This window comes from Macaca mulatta, chromosome 4 (assembly GCF_049350105.2).
Source record: "Macaca mulatta isolate MMU2019108-1 chromosome 4, T2T-MMU8v2.0, whole genome shotgun sequence".
Taxonomy (NCBI): domain Eukaryota; kingdom Metazoa; phylum Chordata; class Mammalia; order Primates; family Cercopithecidae; genus Macaca; species Macaca mulatta.
In genome coordinates, this window is record NC_133409.1 from 162,661,115 (window position 1) to 162,686,689 (window position 25,575).

The 25,575-nt window shown below is 41.8% G+C and overlaps 1 protein-coding gene and 1 non-coding gene across 4 annotated transcripts in view; one reads left to right on the forward strand and one right to left on the reverse strand.

Moving 5' to 3' along the window:
* E2F3 (E2F transcription factor 3) overlaps positions 1–25,575 on the reverse strand; it is a 90,608-nt gene that overhangs the window by 23,353 nt on the left and 41,680 nt on the right. The gene's annotated exons all lie outside the window — the stretch shown is intronic.
* On the forward strand, positions 17,600–17,705 carry LOC114677805 (U6 spliceosomal RNA). The gene has a single exon (XR_003729250.1). It is a non-coding gene; the product is annotated as a U6 spliceosomal RNA (small nuclear RNA).

A 25,575-nucleotide genomic window follows, 5' to 3' on the forward strand; every position in this document is an offset into this window, starting at 1 on the left:
TAGGGTGGGGTCCAGGAGGGCATGAAGAGGGGTGCATGGAGAAGTGGGTAGAGGTCTGGAGAGATTGTTAAGAGGTGACAACTCTTGAGCCGTGTGATGCAGATAAGGGAGTGAAGTCAGGGGAGTTGAATGGGCTGTCCAAATAACAGAAGCAGATCTTTTGAAAAGTCCTGGTTTGGAGATGCTTGTGAGTAGGGAGGGGCTTTGGGTACAGAATGATGAGGAAGGGGGACAGCTTATAGTCCCTTTCGTGCTAAGCTAAATGCACTCCTAGTGTCAACCTGTCATTGGGGAGGTTACCTAAGATGAAGCGCTCCAAAGTCTTCTCCAGCTTTTTACAGCGAGAGGTAAGTGCAGGATCTAACGAGAGTAGCATCCTCTGTGAGTCACTGGGTGAGAAGCCTAATCACAAACCAGACTATCTCAGAGAAGAATAACTGGTGAACTGAACAGGTGTGCAGAAAACTCCAACCGTATCCCCATCCTTGCTCACTTGGATTACCAGAATGGACTCCAAAATTGGTCATTTTTCTTCTTTTGATTTCTAAACTAGGATATCTTAATTTCACTATAACCTGTATTTGTGGACTAGTTTGGGAATCTAACCACATATATATGAATGTTTCTAAAGGAAAAGCCATCTCATTGACTTAGAACTTTTGGAATAAAAGCCATTTAACTTATGAACTGGTGACTGTGGTCCTTTCTATATACACTTATTTTGTTCTTAAGAATAATCTGAGACAATTAAAAAACAAATAGATGCACATGGTTTTTCAAAACCCACTAGCTCAGAGAGCCTATAATGGCTACCTTGCTGGGGGAACCACCTTTACTATTTCTCCTGGTGGTCACCTCTGTATCTCTAAGTGATGTGCTCACACAGCTATTTCTGGTTTAGCCATTTTAGTTCTAATGTACTGACATCCTTCAATGATACGATACCCATCTCACTTCTTGCATTTCCCCCCAATAGTTACCTCATTAGTTTTGGTTAAATAAAAAACCAGTGCTGTACATCATGACTATATAAACAGTGTTCACTGCAGTATCAAATAATATACTGAGACTATATATCCTTTCTTGTAAAGCTTGTTTGTTTTCTTTGGAGTTTCTAATTGTCTTTCTAGCTCATTGGTACCATTTGCCTTCACCAAATCCTCAAATTTTTTCCAACTCTCCATCATATCAGATATTCTACCAAATCTCCACTTTTCCTCCTGCCTGAAGCTCTCTGGCCTCCTGATATCCAGACCTGAGACTAGCTAGGGGTTCTCCAAGTCTGCTGCATGGCTGTCATTCTGCAATTTTCCTTCACTGCATACACTGTGTCGATGCCCGAGGGGAACATCATTTTATCTGAGTGTCCAGCACCTGAACTTTCTCTCCTATGTTTAGAAAACCCCTCACTTTATCAGTCTCGGTGGAAGGTAGGCCCGCTTACTATAGAAGATGAAGTATCTTTTTGTGTGCTGATGATTTGAGTGAAGGCCCTTAGGTAGCTCCAGGATGGACAATGGTCACTGGAAAAACCAAGGTAGGATCAGAGAGTGAGAACTTTCAGACCCATCTCTAAACCTCCAGGGAGAGGAGAGGGGCTGAAGGTTAAGTTGATCCCCAATGGCCAGTGATTTAATCAATCATGCCAACATAATGAAGCTTCCAAAAAACTCAAGAGGACAGGGTATGGAGAGCTTCCAGGTAGCTGAACACAAGGAGGTTCCTGGAGGGTGACGCATGCAAGGAGGTCATGGAAGCTGCGTGCTCCTTCCCACGTGCCTTGCCCTGTGCACCTCTTCATCTGCATCCTCTGTGATATCTTTTATAATAAACCAGTAAATATCAATGTTTCCTGAGTTCTGTAAGCTGCTCTAGCAAATTAACTGAATATGAGGAGTGGGGCGTGGGAACCCTGATTGACAGCAGGTTGGCCAGAGGCACAGGTAAAACAACCTGGGGCTTGCAACTGGCATCGAAAGTTGGGGGTGGTCTTGTGGGACTGAACCCTCAAATCTGTGTGATGTGACACTTCTCTGGGTAGACGGTGTCAGAATTGAACTGGAGGACGCCCAGCTGGTGTCCGCTGCAGAATGAATTGCTTTCTTGATGCCTGGGGAAACCTCCCCCCACATCTGGTGTCACAACTGTAATATGCGAAAATAGTGGGAGAAACCGAGTTTGTTCATTCCTCAGCATTTTCAGAATTGATGTCAGAATCGGGATTGCTAGAACATCCGTAGCTCACGTTTGGGAAGAAAATGGATAAAGGGGTTGGGGGGGTGAGAAAACATGGATTCCTGGGTGCCCACGTGGTCACCCATGGTATGGAGTGGCAGCTGGGCCGACATCAGTCACTAAAGGTAAAAGTTACCAATGGAATTTAGAGGTGGATCAATCTAACTCCCTGGCAGGTGGTTTGCTGAATGCATGAAGAAATGCAAACTAATAAGAAAAAAGCAAAATATGCAACTCCTTGGTTATTGTTATCTGTAATAGCTAGAATGAAAGTAAAAAGAGAGTGCTGGGCCAAACTTTGATGCCAGACCAAGTTCAGATTTCAGCCGGTCTATGCTTCAGCCAGTAGCCTCAAAGAACCCCGCTCCCGCAAGGGAAAAATTATGCAGCGACATCAGAAAGCACCCCTAAGGACTTTGGGCACCAAGAAGGCAGTGTGGGGAAAGGGCAAAATCAAGAGACCATTGAAAGCAGAGGGTATAGTGTGAAGGAACTGTTTCAATTTTTAGACTGGTATCATCAGTTTCCTGAGGAGCCTTTACTAAAATGCACTATGAGAGTAACTAATTCAGGAGCAGTGTCTTTGGTTTTGAATGTTGGAAGAAGGGGGACTGCCTGACTCCACCTATAAATGTCAAGCTGAAACAGCTGATACGCTTTGTATTCATGCCATGTGGGGCCTGGGTTTATGACCACTGAATTATTCAACCACTGAATATGCCTTGCTACCCAAGTCATGGTAAATGATGCGATTAGGGGCACCCCTTTAATGTGGATGCCCCGTTTAACCTTGTTGCCACAAATCGAGAGATAGTTCAAGAAACCTTATGAGATGTACTGGCTCAGCTTCCCCTCATGAGTCTTAGATGCTAATACAAACATTAGGTTAATTAAGAGAATGATGAAGGGTGGGCTGGTGGGGGGAGAGTCACAGGACTCCTCACAGGAAGGTGGACATTTTTTTATGGTTATTAAGAAATAAGGTGAATAAGAACACACTGGGCCAGGTGTGGTTGCTCACACCTGTAATCCCAGCACTTTGGGAGGCTGAGGCAGGTGGATCACGAGGTCAGGAGTTCAAGACCAGCCTGGACAAGATGGTGAAACCCCGTATCTACTAAAAATACAAAAATTGGCTGGGCGTGGTGGCAGGCACCTGAAATCCCAGCTACTTGGGAGGCTGAGGCAGAGAACTGCTTGATCCTGGGAGGCAGAGGTTGCAGTGAGGCCACTGCACTCCCGCCTGGGCGACAGAGCGAGACTCCGTCTCAGAAAAAAAAAAAAAAGAACACATTGATGGGGTGAAACAGAGGAAAAACAAAGAGAAGAGTCATGGGACTTGTCCCAGTAGGGTGGAAATCTTTAGGTGGTTATTAAGAAATGAGATGAATAAAACAAATTAGCAAGAAAAAATCCAAAAAATCCTGTCAAAAAGTGGGCTAAGAACATGAATAAACAATTCTCAAAAGAAGGTATACAAATGGCCCACAAACATATGAAAAAGTGCTCAACGTCACTAATGATCAGGGAAATGCCAATCAAAACCACCATGCGATACTACTTTACTCATGCAAGAATGGCCATAATCAAAACATCAAAAAATAATTGCTGGCTGTGGTGGCTCACGCCTGTAATGCCAGCACTTTGGGAGGCTGAGGTGGGCAGATCACTTGAGGTCAAGAGTTCAAGATCAGCCTGGTCAACATGGTGAAACCCTATCTCTACCAAAAATACAAAAAGTAGCCAGGAGTGGTGGTGTGCACCAGTAGTCCCAGCTACTCAGGAGGCTGAAGCAAGAGAATCGCTTGAACCTGGTAGGCGGAGATTGAAGTGAGCCGAGATCACGCCATTGCACTCCAGCCTAGGTGACAGAGCAAGACTCTGCACCCCGCCGCCACCTCCCCCCACAAAAAAAGATGTTGGCGTGGATGTGAACAGGGAGCACTTCTGCGTTGCTGGTGGGAATGTAAACTAGCACAACCACTATGGAAAACAGTGTGGGGATTCCTTAAAGAACTAAAAGTAGAAATTACCATTTGATCCAGCAATCCCACTACTGGGTACCTACCCAGAGGAAAAGAAGTCTTATTCGAAAAAAATATTTGCACACACATGTTTATAGCAGCACAATTCACAATTGCAAAAATGTGGAACCAACCCAAATGCCCATCAATCAACAAGTGGATAAAGAAACTGTGGTATGTATATACGATGGAATACTACTCAGTCATAAAAAAATGAATTAATGGCATTCACAGCTACCTGGATGAGACTGAACACTGTTATTCTAAGTGAAGTAACTCAGGGATGGAAAACCAAACATTGGATGTTCTCATTCATAGGTGGGAGTTAAGCTATGAGGATGCAAAGGCATAAGAATGACACAATGGACTTTGGGGACTCAGGGGAGTGAGGGATAAAAGACTACAAATTGGGTGCAGTGTATACTGCTGGAGTGATGAGTGCACCAAAATCTCACAAATCACCACTGAAGAACTTACTTAGGTAACCAAATACCACCTGTTCCCCGATAACCTATGGAAATTAAAAAAAAAAAAATGGGATGAATAAAACAGAAACTGAAATAAAATGTAATGCAACATTGTGAAAGGCTGGTTGGATCAAAGGGAAGTCCCGCTGGTCTCCCAAAATTAAGGGGTTCCAAAAATGTTTGCTACATTTACCCTAGTGTGGAGAAATTTAAAAAGTCAGAGGCAGAGATTACAATGAAGGATCTGATCTGAAATTGCCTGGGGCAATAGTCAGGCAGATTAATCAAGATAAAGACTGACAGACAGCAAGTAAGGGTGTCTTGGCCCAGTCCCCTGCTGGGGAACCACAGCCTTATGGACGCAAGTGGGAAAATCGTCTGGGTGGTGAAGAGTAATTCCCGGGACTCCTTGATATGGGAGCCTTAGGCACTGTGCTGCCAAAACCCTCTGCGCAAGCCCCGACTTGGGCTACAGTTAGATTGTGAGAACATAAAAATGTAAGGATTGCTAGGATGATCAAAGCTGGGATGTTTAAGTAGGCTTTATATAAGGAAGTTGGGTCTTTTTACCTAAATGATTTTAGGAATGGATATCATGTCTGTCCGGGGAACACTTCCCCTAGCTAGTACTGAACTGTACTAACGAAACCTGTTGATAAAGGTCTAATGAAGGCTACGGTTAGGAAAGTAAGGGTTGATGGAATTAAGGTAAAAGTTTAGAGAGAGGTGGCGTATTTGAACACACTTCATGAGAAATAGCTGTGTCTCTTTATCACGCAATGGACATTACATCTGAGTGGAAAATGCTCCCCCTACACAGTCCTCTAAAATAGAAGGCATGTAAATCCACCCTTTGAGCAACATTGATTGGATGTGCTAAATGGGAGCTAGTAAGATTGCCCGAGCCCACAGGGCGCAGAGTAGAAGCTGACTGACGCTGGAGACACATCCTGGAAGCATAGCCCTGTGTGGAGCCTAGACTGACCCTGACACCTGAAATAACCATGCTGTCTGGGGGTGATGTCAGAGGAACACTGTAATGCGGATGGCGGTACCCAGGAGAGTTCTATCAGAAAATGGAAATGGTTTATAAGGGATCAGACTACCTACCTGAGGAATGCAAGGAGGAGATAACCTCTCCCCTAGGCCTGACTCTGGAACTGTGTGAGGAGCTGATGGATTCTTCGGTGCCCGATAAACAGCTCTCTGATTAACTGACAAAGAGCCGCTGTGTTTATGATGCACTTCAAGGCAGTTTCAAGGTGAACAGATAACAGCCCATTTGATCACCAATGGCCAATGATGCAATCAACCATGCCTATGTAATGCAGCTTCCATAAAAGCCCCCAAAGGACTGGGTTTGGAGAGCTTCTGAGTAACTGAACACATGGAGCTTCCTAGAGGGTGACGTACCTGGGGAGGGCATGCAAGCTCCACACTCCCGCCCCCGTACCTCGCCCTATGTATCCCTTTATCTGTACCCTTTGTAATATCCATTATAATAAACAGTAAATGCTGTTTCCCTCATTTCTGTGACCTGCTCTGGCAAATTAATCAAACCCAAGAAGGGGGTTGTGGGAACCCCAATTTAGAGCTTTTCAGTCAGAAAAGCAGGTAAAACAATCTGGGGCTTGCGACTGGCACTGGAAGTAGGGGGCAGTCTTGCGGGGCTCAGCCTTCAACCTGTGGGATCTGATGCTATCTCTGGGTAGACGGCGTTGGAACTGAATTGGTGGACGCCCAGCTGGTGTCCACTGCAGAATGAATTGCTTCCTTGATGTCTAAGGAAACTACTCCCTCACCGGGCACATCTGGTGTCAGAAGCATGATGTGAAACTACAGTAGGAGAAACTGAGTTTTTAAATTCCTCTTTATTCTCAGACATACCCAGCGAAAACCTTTTAAAATTCAAAGGCAAAATATAGACTTTTTCCCAGAGATACGGAAGCTGAAAGAATTCTTCACCAGTAGAATAGAGAAAATATTAAAGGAAGGGCCTCAAACAGAAAAAAACGATGCCAAATGGAAAACAGATCTACGCGAAGGAATTAAGAGCATCAGAAATGGTAACTATGTGGGTAAATGTAAACTCCTCCTCCACATTTAAATCTCTCTCTTTGTTTTTACAGATACGGGACTTCACTATGTTGCCCAGGCTGGTCTTGAACTCCTGGCTTCAAGCTATCCTCCTACCTTGGCCTCCCAAAGCACTGGGATTATAAGTGTGTGCCACTGCACCCGGCCATAATTTATTAATTTTTAAAATTGATTATCTTTTAAAGAGATCTGGCCTGGTGCAGTGGGGCTCATGCATGTAATCCCAGCACTTTGAGAGGCAGAGGCAGGAGATTTACTTGAGACCAGGAGTTCAAGAGCAGTGTGGGCAACCGTGAGACTCGGTCTCTACAAAAATAAAAAAATTAGCCAAGTCTGGTGGTGCACACCTGTAGTCCCACCTACTTGGAGGTTAAAGTGAGAGGATCACTTGAGCCCAGGAGTTTGAGGCTGCGGTGAGCTATGACTGCGCTAAAGAGTGAATGGGGGCTGTGGTGGAAGGATTGCTTGAGCTCAGAACTTTGAGTCCAGCCTGGGTGACACAGTGAGACCCTGTCTCAAAAAAAAAGAGAGAGAGAGAAAGAAAGAGACAAAACAAAAAGAACAAGAGAGAGACCTGCCCTGCCTGATACCCAGGTTTTTATTGTGTAACTACAGGAATTAGTGAAATAGCCTGGGCATGGTGGCTCACGCCTGTAATCCCAGCACTTTGGGAGGCCAAGGTGGGCGGATCACCTGAGGTCAGGAGTTCAAGACCAGCCTGGCCAACCTGGTGAAACCCTGTCTCTACTAAAAATACAAAAATTAGCAAGATATGATGGCGGGCACCTGTAATCCCAGCTACTTGAGAGGCTGAGGCGGGAGAATCGCTTGAACCCGGGAGGTGGAGGTTGCAGTGAGCCAAGATCACGCCACTGCACTCCAGCCTGGGCGAAAGAGTGAGACTCTGTCTCAGAAAAAAAAAAAAAGAATTAGTGAAATATGTACAGGCATACCGATAGGTAAATAGACCAAAAGAATAGAATAAAAAACCGAGAAACAGCTCCATGCATACATGAAGATGTCATATATTGCAAATGAGACACTGCAGATACTGCAAAGAATGGACTATTTAATAAACTGTGTATCGGAAAAATAAAATTGGATCCCTCAAACTACATACAAAACTCAACTCCAGACCTACTGAGGTAAGCAAGAGACTGCACAGGAGGGCAGCACAAATGACACATGCTGTCTGTCAACAAAAGGCCACAGTAAAACAATGGAAAGGTAAGCTACCTCAGCATTATTATCCAGAATAGGTAAAGAATTAGGAGGAGCCAGTAAGAAAAGAACATATAACCCAAGAGAAAATTAGATAAAGGACAGGAATAGGGGATTCCTAGAAGAGACTACTAAATGGTTGAAAATATTAAAATATGAAGTCAGGGAAATATAAATTACAATGAAATAGCCTTCTCACACTTATGAGGTTGGCAAAAATGACAAAGTCTAAAAATACCAAGTGCTGAAAATACAAGAAACAGATACCATGCTTGAAGTCAGAGGTTGACAGGGAGGCCCCTTGGGAGAAGAGTTTTATCAGTATTTAGTGAAAACCACCAACTCCTCAATATGCACCATAAACTCTTGCACATATGCAAAAGGATGTGCATGCGAGAATTTGTAGAGCAGCATTAGCACCAGGCTATAGTCATCAACACAGGCCAATCACACAAACATAACACTGAATAGAAAACAGATTAAAAAAACCCCAGAATGTATACAGTATCTTTTTATAAAATTTTAAAAACACTGAAAACATTAAATACATAGTAAAAGTAGACATACACAACACAGGCAATGTATGAGAAATGAAGGGAAATGTAGTGGAAAAAACAATGCATTTGTGGAGAGAAACAAGACTGTTCAAATGTAATTGTCTCGCTCTGTTGCCCAGGCTGGAGTGCAGTGGCGCAATCTCGGCTCACTGCAAGCTCTGCCTCCCAGGTTCACACTGTTCTCCTGCCTCAGCCTCCCAAGTAGTGGGGACTCAGGTGCTCACCACCATGCCCGGCTAATTTTTTTGTATTTTTAGTAGAGACGGGGTTTCACCATGTTAGCCAGGATGGTCTCGATCTCCTGACCTTATGATCCACTTGCCTCAGCTTCCCAAAAGTGCTGGGATTACAGGTGTGAGCCACTGCGCCCGGCCTTCAAATGTATTGTTAATGTCATTCCATGGGTGCTATTCTTTCTATCTTTTGTATCTGAAATATTTTATAGTAAATTAAAAAAATTAAAAACAAGCGTCAATTAGTGAGGCAGAAGAATGGGCATGAGACAGTACAGCTATTTTGGAGGATTATCTGGCAGTATTAATATTTCAAACATGCACGGCTTTTTTTTTTTTTTTTTTTTTTTTTTTTTTGAGATAGAGTCTCACTCTGTCTCCCAGGCTAGAGTGCAGTAGCACAATCTCGGCTCACTGCAACTTCCACCTCCTGGGTTCAAGTGATTCTCCTGCCTCAGCCTCCCATGTAGCTGGGATTACAGGTATGCACCACCACACCCAGCTAATTTTTGTATTTTTAGTAGAGACAGGGTTTCACTATGTTGGCCAGGCTGGTCTCAAATGCCTGACCTTAGATGATCTGCCCACCTCGGCCTCTCAAAGTGCTGGGATTACAGGAGCGTGCCACCATGCCTGGCCAAAACATGCATGACGTTTTGACTCTGCAAGTGTACTTCTGGGAACCAATTTATCTTAGAGAAATACTAAAAAACACGCACAGAAAGGCATGTATAAGGATGTTTACTATAGCACTGTAATCAACAGGGGTAAGTTAAACATCTAAATGACTACTGTTCATTAATAAGGGAATGGTTAAATAAACCATTTTATTTATATACCCATATTATAAAACATTATGTACCTGTAGTATTCTATGGCCAAGGTACATCTTTCCTTTAACAAGTAAGGAAAAAAACCAAGTCAGAACTGTAGATAAGGCACGGTTTCCAATGTAAAGCAAAAACAACCACTGTTGAAAATACATAGAAAAAGGCCTGGAAGGAAGTCCATAAGTGAGGAGAAGGGGAAGGGCTGAAGACGCTAATACATCCTATATACTTCTGATAGAATGTGTGTGGGAATACATAATCTGTGTAATTTATTTGTAAAATTGGTGAAAACAGAATAAAAACAGAGGAAACACATGTTAAAAACAAACAAACAAAAAAGTCTAGGGAAATTGGAGGAACCAGTCAGCCCATGAGAAGTTCTGAGATGGCTGGGCTTCTGGGAGATAAGGCGTGGGAAGCCTCCATGAGCACCGACAAAGAATAACATTTAGTGAAAGAACAAATGAGCGGATGAGAGGAAAGAGGGGAGCAATGGGAGCCCCCAGATTCTAGGATTATTGTCCATTTCTATAACATCAGTTCTCCACTTCCCCAAAGGTCGGTAACTCACAAGTTTTCTTTTTGAGACAGGGTCTTGCTCTGTTGCTCAGGCTGGAGTGCAGTGGTAGAATCACGGTTCACTGTAGCTTCAACCTCACGAGCTCAAGCAATCCTTTCACCTCGACCCCCCAAGTAGCTGGGACTACAAGTGCACGCCACCATGCCTGGCTAATTTTTGTATTTTTGGAGAGACAGGGTTTTGCCACATTGCCCAGGCTGGTCTTGAACTCCTGGACTCAAGTGATCTTCCCACCTAGGCCTCCTACAGTGCTGGGAGGAAGAGCCTGGCTGTAACTCATAAACTTTCAAAAGGAAACAAAAATGTATCCAATGCCTACTGTATACTTCCATGTTGATTATTTTAATTAAAGGAAAGTGGATCCTCTAATAAACCTTTAATTTGTTAAGATAAAAAAAATTCTATGTATTAAAAAAAAATCGATGTAAACAGTGACATCAATTCTCAGCTACACTGACTGTTCAGACATATGCTTTTTAAACATAATATAGTGGTAACAGATTTCAGAACAGGCTCTTCATCTAATGGTATAGGTGGTAGTTAGGTTTTTTTTTTTTTTTTTGAGACGGAGTCTCACTCTGTCGCCCAGGCTGGAGTGCAGTGGCATGATCTTGGCTCACTGCAACCTCCGTCTCTGGGGTTCAAGTGATTCTCCTGCCTCAGCCTCCTGAGTAGCTGGGATTACAGGTGTCGGCCACCATGCCAGACTAACTTTTGTATTTTTAGTAGAGACGGGGTTTCACCATGTTGGCCAGGCTGGTCTCAGGTGATCCTGACCTCAGGTGATCCACCTGCCTTGGCCTCCTAAAGTGCTGGGATTACAGGCGTGAGCTACCGCCCCAGCCCTTCCAGGCTATATCACTAAAGAAAAAAACGACTGTGGCAAATCTGATGTAGACCCCATTTCATATGATCCCTGACAAGCTAAACAGAGGATTAAACAACTTGCGAGGCGACAGAGTCATCCAAAGACACCCAGCCCGGGGCAGATAATGGAAGAACCTCTCTTACTCTAATTGTTCTTCCCAAAACTTCTAGCGAAGCATCCTTGAACCACTTCTGGGGAATAGAATATTAAAAATGCAATCTCCACACAAAAAAGCAATACTTTTGCCCCTTTGTCACAACAGAGTTTTACTGACAAGTCTATTTTTGGGAAATCTCCTAGCGTTTAAAGGACAGAATGGAATCCTTGGAGAGTGAGTAAAGTTACACTGATAAGACATGGGTTGGCTCTAAGAAGAGAATTCAATTTTCTTAAAAACAATCAAGAATACAAGCTTATCTCCAAGGTCCACCAGCAAGCACCACTATGAGTGAGCTGTTTTTTCTAAGGCTGAGGAAGTGGAGAAATGGTCTGGGAGGGAGGTGCAGAGAGGAGCCAGTGGGCAGAGCAACCAACTCTGGTAGGTATTCCTTGACCTACCTATTTAATTTATAAATTAGGGGTTAAAGACCCCTCGGTATGGGCAAGACAAGATATAAGTCTTCTCTTTCAAAATCTCCCCAGCAAAACAGCACAACCATGAAAGTAGAAAAAGCACACACGGTTCTTTAAAAGGAGTCAAATTCCTCCACTCCCATTCTGAACGACTCCCTGTTACAGTGATGTGGGCAAACATTTTGATAAAGATTATGGATCTGAAGCCTCTTGCTTACCCACTGTAAGTTCAGAACAAGGTCTTAGTTAGCCTTTTTCTACTTCATAATGAGACACTATCTCTGAGGTTCAGAAGAAAAATCAAACGGAAAGGCCTACGGCAGTGATTGCTAATGAATACATATGAAGTCATGTTCATTTCTCAAATGAACATAAAAAGATCTTGAAGAAATACTAGACAAATTGCTATGAAAAATGTGGGCTGGAATAGTGATCCAAAAACTCTAAAAATACACAAACTTGATAATACTGAATTCAATGAAAATTATACTAAGAAAAATGTTCTCTACCTAAATTAATGTTGGAAAAAAAAAATGGCAGTGTGTTGCTGCAGGCAAGGGATGACATATTAACTTTTACTAGTGATAAAGTCAATAACAAACTATGATGTCTATCAAGGACCCTGGCTCTATTCAGCAGCTCCATGATTACAGGAAGAGCAACAATTTATTTGAACAAGCATTTAGCTCATGCAGAACGAGGATTTCTCAGGAGGCAATTGTGGCAGGTGTAGCTAGGGGACCACTCTGACAGTTTGTCTCCTTTTCATCAGTGTTATTTTCTAACCCACTTACCTCTTTACTACATCTATCCTATATACCTTCCTACAATTCTAGGTAATGGACGCTGCTGCAATAGATGTTTGTTAATTGGGAGACTAAAGAGAGAACGGGCCAGGTGCAGTGGCTGACGCCTGCAATCCCACCACTTTGGGAGGCTGAGGCAGTCGGATCACCTGAGGTTAGGAGTTCGAGACCAGTCTGGCCAACATGGTGAAACTCCATCTCTACTAAAAATACAAAAAAAAAAAAAAAAAAATTAGATGGGGGATGATGGTGCACTTCTGTAATCCCAGCTACTTGGGAGGCTGAGACGGGAGAATCGCTTGAACCTGGGGTGCGGAGGGTGCAGTGAGCCAAGATGGGGCCACTCTACTCCAGCCTGGGCAACACAGCAAGCCTTCATCTCAAAAAAAAAAAAAAAAAAAAAAAAAAAAAAGAGAGAGAACGAAGGATCTCAAAGCTTACACTAGCTGAACCTGACAAGTCAGGGAACATTTTTTCCCTAGATTATTTCCAGATGTAGGCAAAGGGGGTGCGGAGGAGAAACGCTCTCTTCATCTCTGAAGCCATACCTACGTCAGATCCTCCCACTGCCTCTCCTCCTGCTGGTTCGAAGCCTGGAAACCTCACCTGTGGGCAAAGTGAGTTCACAAACCCGAAATGCATTGCTTTTCTTGATGAATGACCCTAGATGAACTTCCAAGAACTCTGCATGAGATCTTACCTGCGAATTCATCTGGGGATTCTTATAACCAACTTTTTGCAATTAATCATTACGAATGCAAAGTAAGTACCTGGTTATTTAAAAAGCAACAAATACTTAATTGTGTGAGATACAAACCTCCATCATCTCTACAGTTAAGGTTTATGAATCTGAGACCATTATTTATAAATTAAAATTACTTAATCCCCCAAAAAGCCCTCAATACTTTTCTTAAACATAGTTAATGAATCTTGTAATGACTCTGATACTTTTTTAACCAGTGGACTGACATTAATTTTTTTTTAAACAAAATCTATTTCTATTTGTATTCGCACATTGCATTGCTCACTAAAATATGTGCGCGAGTGCGTGTAGGCAGTCATTTCATAAAAAGCAAGGAGGAAAGGAGACAGGACTATTTGAATCACATTCCAATTTAGGAGAATGCTCTTTATGACAATGTTCTCAGAATGGTTTATAAAGGTGAATAAAATAAGAAACTACAAGAACAGATACATTAAAATGAGTGTTATTTCCATTGTATAATTCTCCTTGTCAGTTTGCAAAATAGAACTTAATTTTTTTTTTTTTTTTTTAACTGGGAGACTGGAGGAATGGCAAGAAACCTTGGCTGAGTTCCCTGGGTCTCGGTTTCTTCATCTGTACAAAGTGTAGAGAGGACTAGAAAATTCATTGGCATACCACTTTCTAGGGCTTGAAGGCCTATGAGCATCTCCGAAGTTTCACATTCTGATCAATTACTTCTTTCGTTCATTTACTCTGACCATCTTTGGGTAAGACCCACCGGAACCTGGCAAAAGCTAAATTCACCAGAAACTTACGAGATTACAGGTAAGAACATAAAGTAAGGACAATAGATTTCAAAAACCATCATAGAATTCTAAGCAAAAATAGAAGAATACCAAAAGCCTCTTGATCTGTGACTTAGTTTGTAGCTACACACACACACGCTCTTTGCCTAGCTCCTTCAGTGCTTAACCCTGAGGTGTGGCAACGGCAAGCCTCAGCCAGCATATCATTTCAGAGTTCTGTCCTTGGGTTCTCAAGGGGTGGTTCTAGAATCGTCTGGAGTTGTAAAAGGGATGAGAGAATTTCTTTCTGTCTCCACCCTATTACCACACTGTTTATGACCAAATGGCACCCCTGTCAAAGCTTTCGGGACACCCTTGCCCCAGGGCCAGTGCAAAAGAATGTTCACTTTATTAAGAACAGTGCCCTGTCTTGAGGGAAAACAGGATGTTTAGAAAGTTTTGTACTTAATCTTCGACTCTCTCTTCAGCCAACTATGACTCGCTACAGGGAAAATTGTACAGCAGGGTCAATAAATAAAACCATAGACTTCTATGACGAATTGTCAAGTGCTGTTGTGGACAAGGCAATATCTGATGGGCCAAAAGGTGGGAAAAGATCTAGAAAGGTCCATAGCTTTCCCTGGAGCTCTCAAAGATAACAGACGCTTTTGTAGGTCAGAGTCTCCAAAGAGGGTTGGAATCAATCTGCTAAATGCATCAAAACGGAGCCAAGTGGGAAAGTCCAGTCCTGACCTCCCTGGCACAGGCATCCACTGGCATTTTATCACTTTGCTTGCAGCCAACAAAATCAATCAGCAAGACTATTACAATGAAGCACACAGGATATGGAGAGAAACACATACTACAACATGTGTTCTTCAACAGACAAGAAAGCCATCCAAATCAAAAGGAGTTGATTTCAGCTTCAAGCAAGTTGCTATGTATGCATTTCTTATTCTGATTATATTGGCACTCAGGACCATTTTCTTGCATTTGATATTTGGTTCCTCTTATAATTCTTATTATCATAACCAAAACTACTTTAAAACAAATGTGCACGTCCTTGGTTCTTAAACTAACTTTGATACACATTGTCATCAACTGGGTAATAAAAAAAAAATCCCGATCCCTCAGTTCCACCCCTGAGATATAGAATTAGTTACATGGATTTGGCCTGGATAGCTGGATTTTACAAAGCTATCCAGTGGAATCTAATGTCCAGAATAGCTTTAGAACTACTGCTCTGAGCTGAACCCTGGCTGGCAATTAGGCTCAGAGGTATGGGAACTCTGCCTTAACCTGCCAAATACAAGTACCATTACGGTGTGGCTAACAGTCATCAGAAGTATTCTATTCTGGTATCAAATTAATTTTAAAGGCAGAGGGGCAAGGGATGAGAAGGAACAATGGATGCTTTTGTGGGGGTAAGACAAGTCTTCAACGCTACAAAACTCCCTAGCATATTATAGAAACCAGTTTTGCTGGTTTTTTATTACATGACAAAGGGAAGCACTGACCCAGTGGCAAGATTCTGGATGGAAGGTGTACCCGTCCAAAGCACTAGCAGTCCTAGTGAGATATCTCTGTGACTCCTGGAAAAAACTCAGAGAAGTTTCCTTCTCTAAGAATACCACCTTTAAAGAACAGATATGGTCACTTCCTGCTGTGAGTCTACATTTTTACATGTCAAGAATATAAGGACCAAACCCATCTGGGCACAAGACAGTGCTATAGGGTTGTAAACTGCCATTATGAAATTAAATATTACCTCTAGGTCATGGGTCTCAATCTTGAGCATGCTCAGAATCACCCCAGAGGCTTGTTAAATTCAGATTGTGGGCTTGTCCACACAGGGTCTCTGATTCTGTAGGTCAACGATGGCAGTTTGCATTTCTGACAGTTCTCAGCTGATGCTAAGACTGCGGGTCTGAGGAAGACCACGCTTTGAGAACTCCTGTTCTTAGGGCTCATAAAAGGCGTGGTCCTTGAGTAACAAGAAATGTTTCTTCAGGCTTTGTGATAAAGAGACAAATACTTTGAGTGAAAGGAGACAGTGTCTTAAGATAAATCTTGAGAATTGTACCAAGAGGCAAAATGTTAACATTCCCCTAGGGAGAAGCAAGCAGGTGGGTTGTTAACCTCATTCATTCACTCTTGAGTAAATATTATCCTTGGAGGACAAAGTGGAAGAGCTGTCTTGAGTTAAAAAGAGAACTGAAACATTCTTTCCAAAAAATGGTGACCCATGGTTTCTTGTTTTACAAGGGAATAGTAGGCATTTTTCATTCACAAAATATTTACTTTATAATGGTGGCACTTCAGTGGGAGGAAAGGTGGGCATTTTGACTAAGTGGTTAGGGAAATTGGGTAGCCATCTACAAAAAATAAAGTTGAGTCAGGCATGATTGCTCCTGTCTATAATCTCAGCACTTTGGGAGGCTGAGGTAGGATCGCCTGTGCCCAGGAGTTTGAGACCAGCCTGGGCAACATAGCAACACCTCGTCTCCACAAATAATAAAATTTGCCAGGCATGGTGGTGTGCACCTGCGGTCCCAGCTACTCAGGAGGCTGAGGCAAGAGAATCGCCTGAGCACGGGAGGTCAAGGCTGCAGTGAGCCATCACTGCATCACTGCACTCCAGTCTGGGCAACAGAGTGAGAGCCCATTTCCAAAAACAGAGCAAAAGAAAAAAAACTTGAATCCATACTTAACAGAATATCAGGATAAACCTCAAATGAAGCAAATATTTAAATGTAAAAAAAAGTAATAGCATAGAAATTCTGCAAGAAAATATGGGTCAATTCTTGTACATGTATGTGTGGAAGGGATTGGTGGAAAATGCTTTCTTTCTGTTACTTGAAATCCAGAAGCCATAAAAGAAAGAATGGAAAATTGACTTCTGTTTAAGACCAAAAAACGCCACAAATACTAAAGGAAATGATAAACCAAGAAAAATTTGAAGATCATATCACAGACTTAGAGCTAATCTCCCTGTTATACAAAGAGCCCTCACAAATCAACAAGAAAAAGAGCAAGAATCCAACAGAAGAGTAAATCACGTACAGGAATTAAGTAAGTACAGTTTGCAAAAAGGAAAAAATAAAAGGAAACGAGAAAAACAAATGGCTTCTTTTTTTTTTTTTTAGATGGAGTCTCGCTCTGTCACTGGGCTGGAGTGCAGTGGTGCGATCTCGGTTCACTGCAACCTCTGCCTCCTGGGTTCAAGCGATTCCCTGCCTCAGCCTTGCAAGTAGCTGGGGCTACAGGTGTGCGCCACCATTCCCAGCTAATTTTTTTTGTATTTTTAGTAGAGACGGGGTTTCACCATGTTGGCCAGGATGGTCTGGATCTCCTGACCTTGTGATCCACCCTCCTTGGCCTCCCATAGTGTTGGGATTACAGGCGTGATCCACCGTGCCCGGCCAACAAATGGCCTTTAAATATCTTGAAAAGATGTCTAGCCTCTTCCTTCTTTAAAAAGGTATGCAACTCTAAACCATATCGATATAGTATATTTTACAAATGAGATTGGCAAAAATCCGAAAGTTTGATAACTCACTCTATTGGTGCAGCCCTCATTACGTTAGCAGGAGTGCAGAAATCAAACAGTACTTAGGGTGTCACTTCAGCAGCACATATATGAAGATTGGAAAAATACAGAGAAAATTAGTATGGCCCCTGTGCAAGGATGACAGGCAAATCTGTGAAGCATTCCATTTAAAAAAACAAAAATAGTCCACTGAAAGGGCAAGCAACACAAACTATAAAATCTAGAAGAAATGGATAAATTCCTGGACACATACAACCTCCCAAGAGTGAACCAGAAAAAAAGAGAATCCCTGAAAAGACCAATAACGAACTCCAAAATTGAATCAGCAATAAATAATCTACCAACCAAGAGAAGCCCAAGACCAGACAGATTTACAGCCAAATCCAAATTCTACCAGATGTACAAAGAGCTGGTACCATTCCCACTGTAACTAGTCCAAAAAATTGAGGAGGAGGGATTCCTCCCTAACTCATTCTATGAGGCAAGCATCATCCTGATACTGAAACCTGGCAGAGACACAGTGAAAAAACAAGGCCAATATCCTTGATGAACATCTATGCAAAAATCCTCAATAAAATACTGGCAAACCAAATCCTCTAGCACATCAAAAAGCTTATCCGTCATGATCAAATAGGCTTTATTCCTGGGATGCAAGGTTGGTTCAACACAGGCAAAGCAATAAATGTTATTCATCACATAAATAACTAAAAACAAAACCACATGATTATCTCAATAGATGCAGAAAAGGCTTTCAATAAAGTTCAACACTGTTTCATGTTAAAAACTATCAATAAACTAGATATCGAAGGAACATACCTCAAAATAATAATAGCCATCTATGACAAACCCACAGGCAACATAATACTGAATGGGCAAAAGTTGGAAGCATTCCCCTTGAAAACCGGCAAAAGACAAGGATGCCTTCTCTCATCACTCCTATTCAACATAGTATTGGAATCCCTGGCCAGAGCAATCAGTCAAAAGAAAGAAATAAAGTGCATCCAGATAAAAAGAGAGGAAGTCAAACTATCCCTCTGTTTGCAGACAACATGATTCTATATCTAGAAAACCCCATAGTCTCAGTCCAAAAGCTCCTTAAGCTGATACACTAATTCAGTGAAGTCTCAGGATACAAAAGCAACATACAAAAATCACTAGCATTCCCATATGCCAACAGTTAAGTCAAGAGCCAAATCAGGAACATAATCCCATTCACAATTGCCACAAAAAGAATAAAACACCTAGGAATACACTAGAAAGATCTCTACAGCAAGAATTAAAAACACTGCTCAAAGAAATCAGAGATGACACAAACAAATGGGAAAACATAAGCAATTTACACATTCAATGTTATTCCTATCAAACTACCAACAACTTTCTCCACAGAACTAGAAAAAACTATTTTAAAATTCATATGGAACCAAAAAAGAGCCTGAATAGCCAAGGCAATCCTAAGCAAATAGAACAAAGCTGGAGGCATTACGCTATGTGACTTCAAACTATACTATAGGGCCACAGTAACCAAAACAGAATGGTACTGGTACAAAAAGAGACACATAGACCAGTGGAACATAATGAGAGCCCAGAAGTAAGGCCACATACCTACAACCGTATGATCTTCGACGAACCTGACAAAAATTAAACAATAGGGAAAGAATTCATTCAATAAATGGTGCTGGGATAACTGGCTAGCCATACGCAGAAGATTGAAAGTGGACTCTTTCCTTATACCATATACAAAAATCAACCGAAGATGGATTTAAGCCTTAAGTATAAAATCCAAAATTTTTATAAAAACCTGGGAAGACAAGTGAGGCAATACCATTCTGAAAATAGGAATGGGCAAAGATTTCATGACGAAGACACCAAAAGCAATTGGAACAAAAGCGAAAATTGACAAATGGGATCTAATTAAACTAAAGAGCTTCTGCACAGCAAAAGAAACTCTCACCAGAGTAAACAGACAACATATAGAATGGGAGAAAATTTTTGCAAACTATGCATCTGACAAAGGTCTAATATCCAGCATCAATAAGAAACTTAAACAAATTTACAAGAAAAAAACAAACAGCCCCATTAAAACGTGGGCATAGGACATGAGCAGACACTTTTCAAAAGACATACATGTATGTGGCCAATAAGCATATGAAAAAAAGCTCAATGTCACTGATCATTAGAAAAATGCAAATCAAAACCACAATGAGATACCATCTCACACCAGACAGAATGTCTATTATTAAACAATCAAAAAACAATAGATGCTGGTGAGGTTGCCAAGAAAAAGGCTTATACATTGTTGGTGGAAGTATAAATTAATTCAACCATTAAGGAAAGCAGTGTGGTGATTTCTCAAGGACCAAAAAAACTACCAGAACTACCATTCGACCCAGCAATCCCATTTCTGAGCATATATTCAAAGGAACATAATTTGTTCTATCATGAAGACTAATGCACACGTTGGTTCACTGCAGCACTATTCACAATAGCAAAGACATGGAATCAACCTAAATGCCCATCAATGATAGACTGGGTAAAGAAAATGTGGTACATATACACCTTGGAATACTATGCAGCCATAAAAAGAATGAGATTGTGTCCTTTGCAGGGACATGGATGCAGCTGGAGGCCATTATCCTTAGCAAATTGACATAGGAACAGAAAACCATATACTGCATGTTCTCACTTATAAGTGGGAGCTAAATTATGAGAACATATGGACACATAGAGAGGAATAGACACTGGGGTCTACCAGAGAAGGTGGAGGGTGGGAGGAAGGAGAGGACCAGGAAAAATAACTGATGGGTACTAGGCTTAATACCTGTGTGACGAAATAATCTGAACAACAAACCTTCATGACACGAGTTTCCCTATATAACAAACCTGTAGATGTACCCCCAAACTTAAAATAAAAGTTAAAAAAAGGGGGGCTAGCCACATGATCACAAATACATATGCACATATCTGCTGGCCCAAATCCCAATCCCCTTATAGGAAACTACCCTACAGATACACCTGCACATGTATGAAGTGATATTCAAGGTTATTGACTGCAACTTCATAATAGCAGAAGATTGAAAGAATCAAAGAGTGTATTCATTCCATATGGTGGAATACTGCACAGCTCCAAAAAGTATGAGGCAGCTCTATAGGTACTGACCTGAAAAGCTGATTAAGGTATATGATCCCATGTAAAAACAAGGTGCAGAATAGTATCTAGTTGTCACCTTTTCTAAGAGGGAAAATAAAAAAGTATTTAAAAATTCAAAGATTTGCATAAACAGTAGAAGAATTTTCGAGAACCTAATGGATATGGTGAACTATAAAAGGCGTAGGTGGGCAGGGTAGATGGGAACAGGCTGGACAGCAAGATTTTCAAATTGTATATTGAAATTAAATTATGGAGCTATATAAAAAAAAAAATCAGAAAACTTCAGTGTACATGGACATTTTTTTCTTTAATGTATGTTTTCAGTACAACCCTAAGCCAAAAAAGAAAAGTACGTAGTAAATACGAGTCAAGCAATAGGGTTAGGTCAAAGTGACTGACTGCCAGGAGGCCAGAAATTGGATGGCAAAGTCCACTTTGCAGGCAAGGGATTTCCAGAACAGCATTTACTAAGGCAGGTCTCTGAAGATGAAAGAAGCCAGGCTTTTAGTTTTACTGGATCATTCAATTTCTATAAATACTCTATTCCAATTAAGCCAATGAATTTACATTTCTTTGCAGCCCATGCTTTTAAGTAAAGCTCAGATGTTTGCCATAGTGTTTCCCACCATGTGGCACTCCCCTCAACCCCACCTTCAGCTTTGTTTCAGTAAACAATCAACACAAGCACCTAATTATAGACTTTAGGAATATAAAGTTCCTCAGATGAGACAAGAAATACAACCTACTCTTCTCCCACCTCTCAAACCTGTCTTTTAACTAATTCAAAATCAGGCAACACCTTTAGATACTGTGTAAAATACACTACATGGAGTATACAAACAAGTCATATGAACCAAGGTTTTTTAGTACCTCTATGTCTATCTGAAGAGATGCCAGTTTTTACATATTCCCTAAAAAAATCGTATTTTAAAAACATCTATGTTCTAACCGTTGTGTGTGTGTGTGTGTGTGTGTGTGTGTGTGTGTGTGTGTGTGTGTATACATATACATATTAAAGGCAAACACATTTAACTTACTCTGGGCACATGACAAGGCACCAGAGTTACATTTCTGATTGTCTGTCATACAAAAGAGCAAGAAAGCAAGTCAGCCAGTTTCTCCTGTATGGGCACTGGATACCAGGGATTTACAGGAAGATATACACCAGCAAGCAAGGCAACATGCTAGTCTGCGAGAGTGCTCCTTGGAGAGCTGTTTATTATTTCTCTGGAGAGGTTTCTAAGCTTCGCATTGAGAGCACTCATAACAACCAAACCAAAAAGAGCCCACTACAATCTAGCTTTCACCATCCCTTGCTCAGTTTCTGAAATTACTACCTGTCATCTGCCTGGACAAGGAAAATGGGATTGGACTAGTGAAAAACCTTTCATATCAATCCCCAGGAATGAAACTGGAGTTTAAAATCCTGCCCATTATGTTAACAGGAAGTGGAGCAGAAAGGCTTAAGGACAGAATGTGATGGATTACCAATGTTCTAATCCCTGATATGGCCCTAACCCACTGTGTGACCTTGGGGAAGTCATCTGCCCTCTCTGGGCCTCCACTTGCTCACCTCTAATGAGGTAGCGGTACCTGAAGTCTCGCAAACATCTTTTCCAGCACACATGAACTGGGGCTCCTGGTTGCTTAATTCTGATGGCTTACTCTGTCACTTGAAAACCCAATTTACTGCCAAGAATAAATTATGGCAATGACTGTTGGTGATTGTTTACAGTGAATGAATGTGTTGTAACACAACTCATGGATAAAATGATTTCACAGCCTATTCCTTTAGATTTCTGACTCCTGATTATGTAGCAGTCTCTGCACCAGATGACACAATATAAAAATAAATTCTCTGTTTCATCTCGGCCCTTACCCCTTGGAGGCTAGATCAGTGCAAATCACTGTTTAAAAAAAAAAAAAGATTGCCGTGAGTAGTGTAGTCTGGTGCACTGGTGAACTGCCCCCAAGACCCGCTCAAGTTTAGAGGTGCAAGCAGAAAAAGCAGTGGCTTGGGGTTAAGACTGCATTCCTAGGCTGAGGGGTGGGGGTGGGTTGTCTGATAAAGCAAAATGGCAAGACTTACAGGCTCTGTTCTCTTTTCTCTTTCTCTCTCACACACACACCCCACTAATAATGTAGTACTGCTTAGCTCATTTGTCCCTTGGGCAAGAAAGCTCACAAGAAAGGCAGTGCCCTTCCCCCCAACATGTGTCCCAAGCCGCAGAACGCCAAGCACTGGCTGGTCATACTCTTCTTCAGTGTAACACTAAACAGGACAACGTGGAGGTCCCTCCTTCTTCTGTGTTCTGAGGATCTACCTATTTTCCCTGACAAGACGCAAGCTAATATGTTAACCTAACTTATTACACTCTACCCTGATACTATCCAAGAAAGACAATTGGCCACATTTCTTTATTAAGTTGCAGTAAAACAGTGACATTGCAAGAAGTTGCTTTTTGTTATTAAGACTTCTTTGCTTTTACTTTTAACTTTTTAGGTTCTCTCTAAATGTTGAACCACCCGTCCCATCAAAAATACAGAGGGCCAGGTGTGGTGGCTCACGCCTGTAATCCTGGCACTTTGAGAGGCCGACGCAGGTGGATCACTGGAGCCCAGGAGTTGAGACCAGCCTGGCCAACATGGTGAAACCCTGTCTCTACTAAAAATACAAAAATTAGCCAGGTAGTCCCAGCTACTAGGGAGGCTGAGGCAGGAGAATCGCTTGAACCTAGAAGGCAGAGGTTGTAGGGAGCCAAGATTGCACCACTGTACTCCAGCTCCAGCCTGGGTGACACAGCAAGACTCTGTCTCTAAATAAATAAATAACACAGGGGGTGAATTGCACAATTCATTTTCCATTTTCTTAATATGATTAAATCATCATCTTACTTGTTTAAAATTAATCTTTCTTAAATGTATGTATAGCTTACCTTTATTTCAATGTTTAATATTGTACGTATTTTGGAAGGAACTTAAGTCTTATTTATATCAATTAGCCTATGGTCAAATTGGTTTCATTATGCCTCATTCATTTAAAATTGCAACTTTCAAGAACCTATGGAGTGAAGACTTACTGTACTGTGCTAAACTGCCTTTCAGAGTGATGAGAAAATGAATTCCTCAGTTCTAAGAAGCTACTGATTACAAGATGTACCATTGTTTTATATAAACAAATGTAGAGGGGGGATCAACGCTCAGATACATATGTACAAATGAAAAAATGCATGTCTTAGAAAATGTAGAGGCCGGGCGTGGTGGCTCACGAGGTCAGGAGTTCGAGACCAGCCCAGCCCGGCCAACATGGTGAAACCCCATCTCTACTAAAAATACAAAAATTAGCTAGGCTTGGTGGCACGGGCCTGTAATACCAGCTACTCGGGAGGCTGAGGCAGGAGAATCGCTTGAACCCGGGAGGCAGAGGTTGCAGTGAGCTGAGATCGCACCATTGCACTCCAGCCTGGGGGACAGAGCGAGACTCCGTCTCAAACAAAAAAAAAAAGGGAGAAAATATACACATTCTAATTTTCTCAATGCCTTGTCATCCTGGGAAGGAAGATGACGTTGGGAGTATTCTATTTTTAAGTACAAGGCGCTGCTGCCACTAGGGATTCTTACACAAAAAGACCAACTCACCATGACCTGCTCTCGACTCTCCAGCCCGACTGAGGACGAACTTGACACTCAGGGTATTATTGGTCCAAGCTCTCAAGCCATGGCCAGGCCAATGCAATTCAGTTCAAAAGACATGTATTGAGCATCCATTATATGACAGAGACAGTGCAAGGCATAGGGATAAATAGACAAAACGGCTGTCCCCAGCATGACTGCTGCCCTAGGGGAAGTTATCATCAGAAGCAAAGCCCAGAGGTCCACATCCCAGTCCTACCACACCCATTCATGACTCAGGGGGACTTCCCAAGACCTTTGGGTTGACATACAACATTTTCCAAGACCTAGCAACAAAGTCTTGAATCGAATAGTTATGAAAACGTGTTTTCTTTTGTTGTTGTGTTTTTTTTTGGTCTGGTTTCTGACACAGCATTTCATTTCCAAGGATCTTACTTCTGGGTGAGGACACAAAAGTTGTACAAAACAGCAAGGAAAGGAGCTATGCTAATTGTCTTCATTTTCTTCTAGACACAGCAATAACAAGGCAGGCAGACACAATGCAATAAAGACAAACAGACCCACAACTCGACTTTCTAAAAAAGACTAGTATTTCTTGAGGGCCCACGGGGATCATATTAGATACTAGATGTTCTTGTTTTCTGTAGGAATGAACTAAGAAGTAGACAAACCTTTCATTTGTCTAAGGTATCAACTGTAGCTGCACTTAAAAATGGAATTCAAGGATTTAAATGAAGTTTATTTCATAAAGACTGAACTTGTTACGAATCATGAGTAGTTAATATTAAAAATCTCATTGCCTAAAAACACCATAACATATAATAAATATGGGTGTGTTCCTACAACATACAATATACCACGGGGACACTAACATATAAAAACCTTACACTGTAGCTGGGAAGAGCATTCTATTATTTTATTTTATTTTATTTTTATTTTTCAAGACAAGGTCTCGCTCTGTTGCCTAGGCTAGAGTGTAGAGGCACGAACATAGCTCACTGCAGCCTCTGCCTCCTCGGCTCAACTGCTCTTCCCACCTCAGCCTTCCAAGTAGCTGGGAACATGGGTGCACATCACCATGCCTGGCTAATTTCTTTTTTAGAGACCTGGTTTCACTATGTTGCCCAGACTGGTCTTGAACTCCTGGGCTTTAGTAATCCTCCCACCTCAGCCTCTCAATGTGCTGGGATTATAGGAGTGAGACACTGAGCCCAGCCTCTGTCATTTTAAAAGCTAAAAATTAGGTAGAGTACTTGATATGA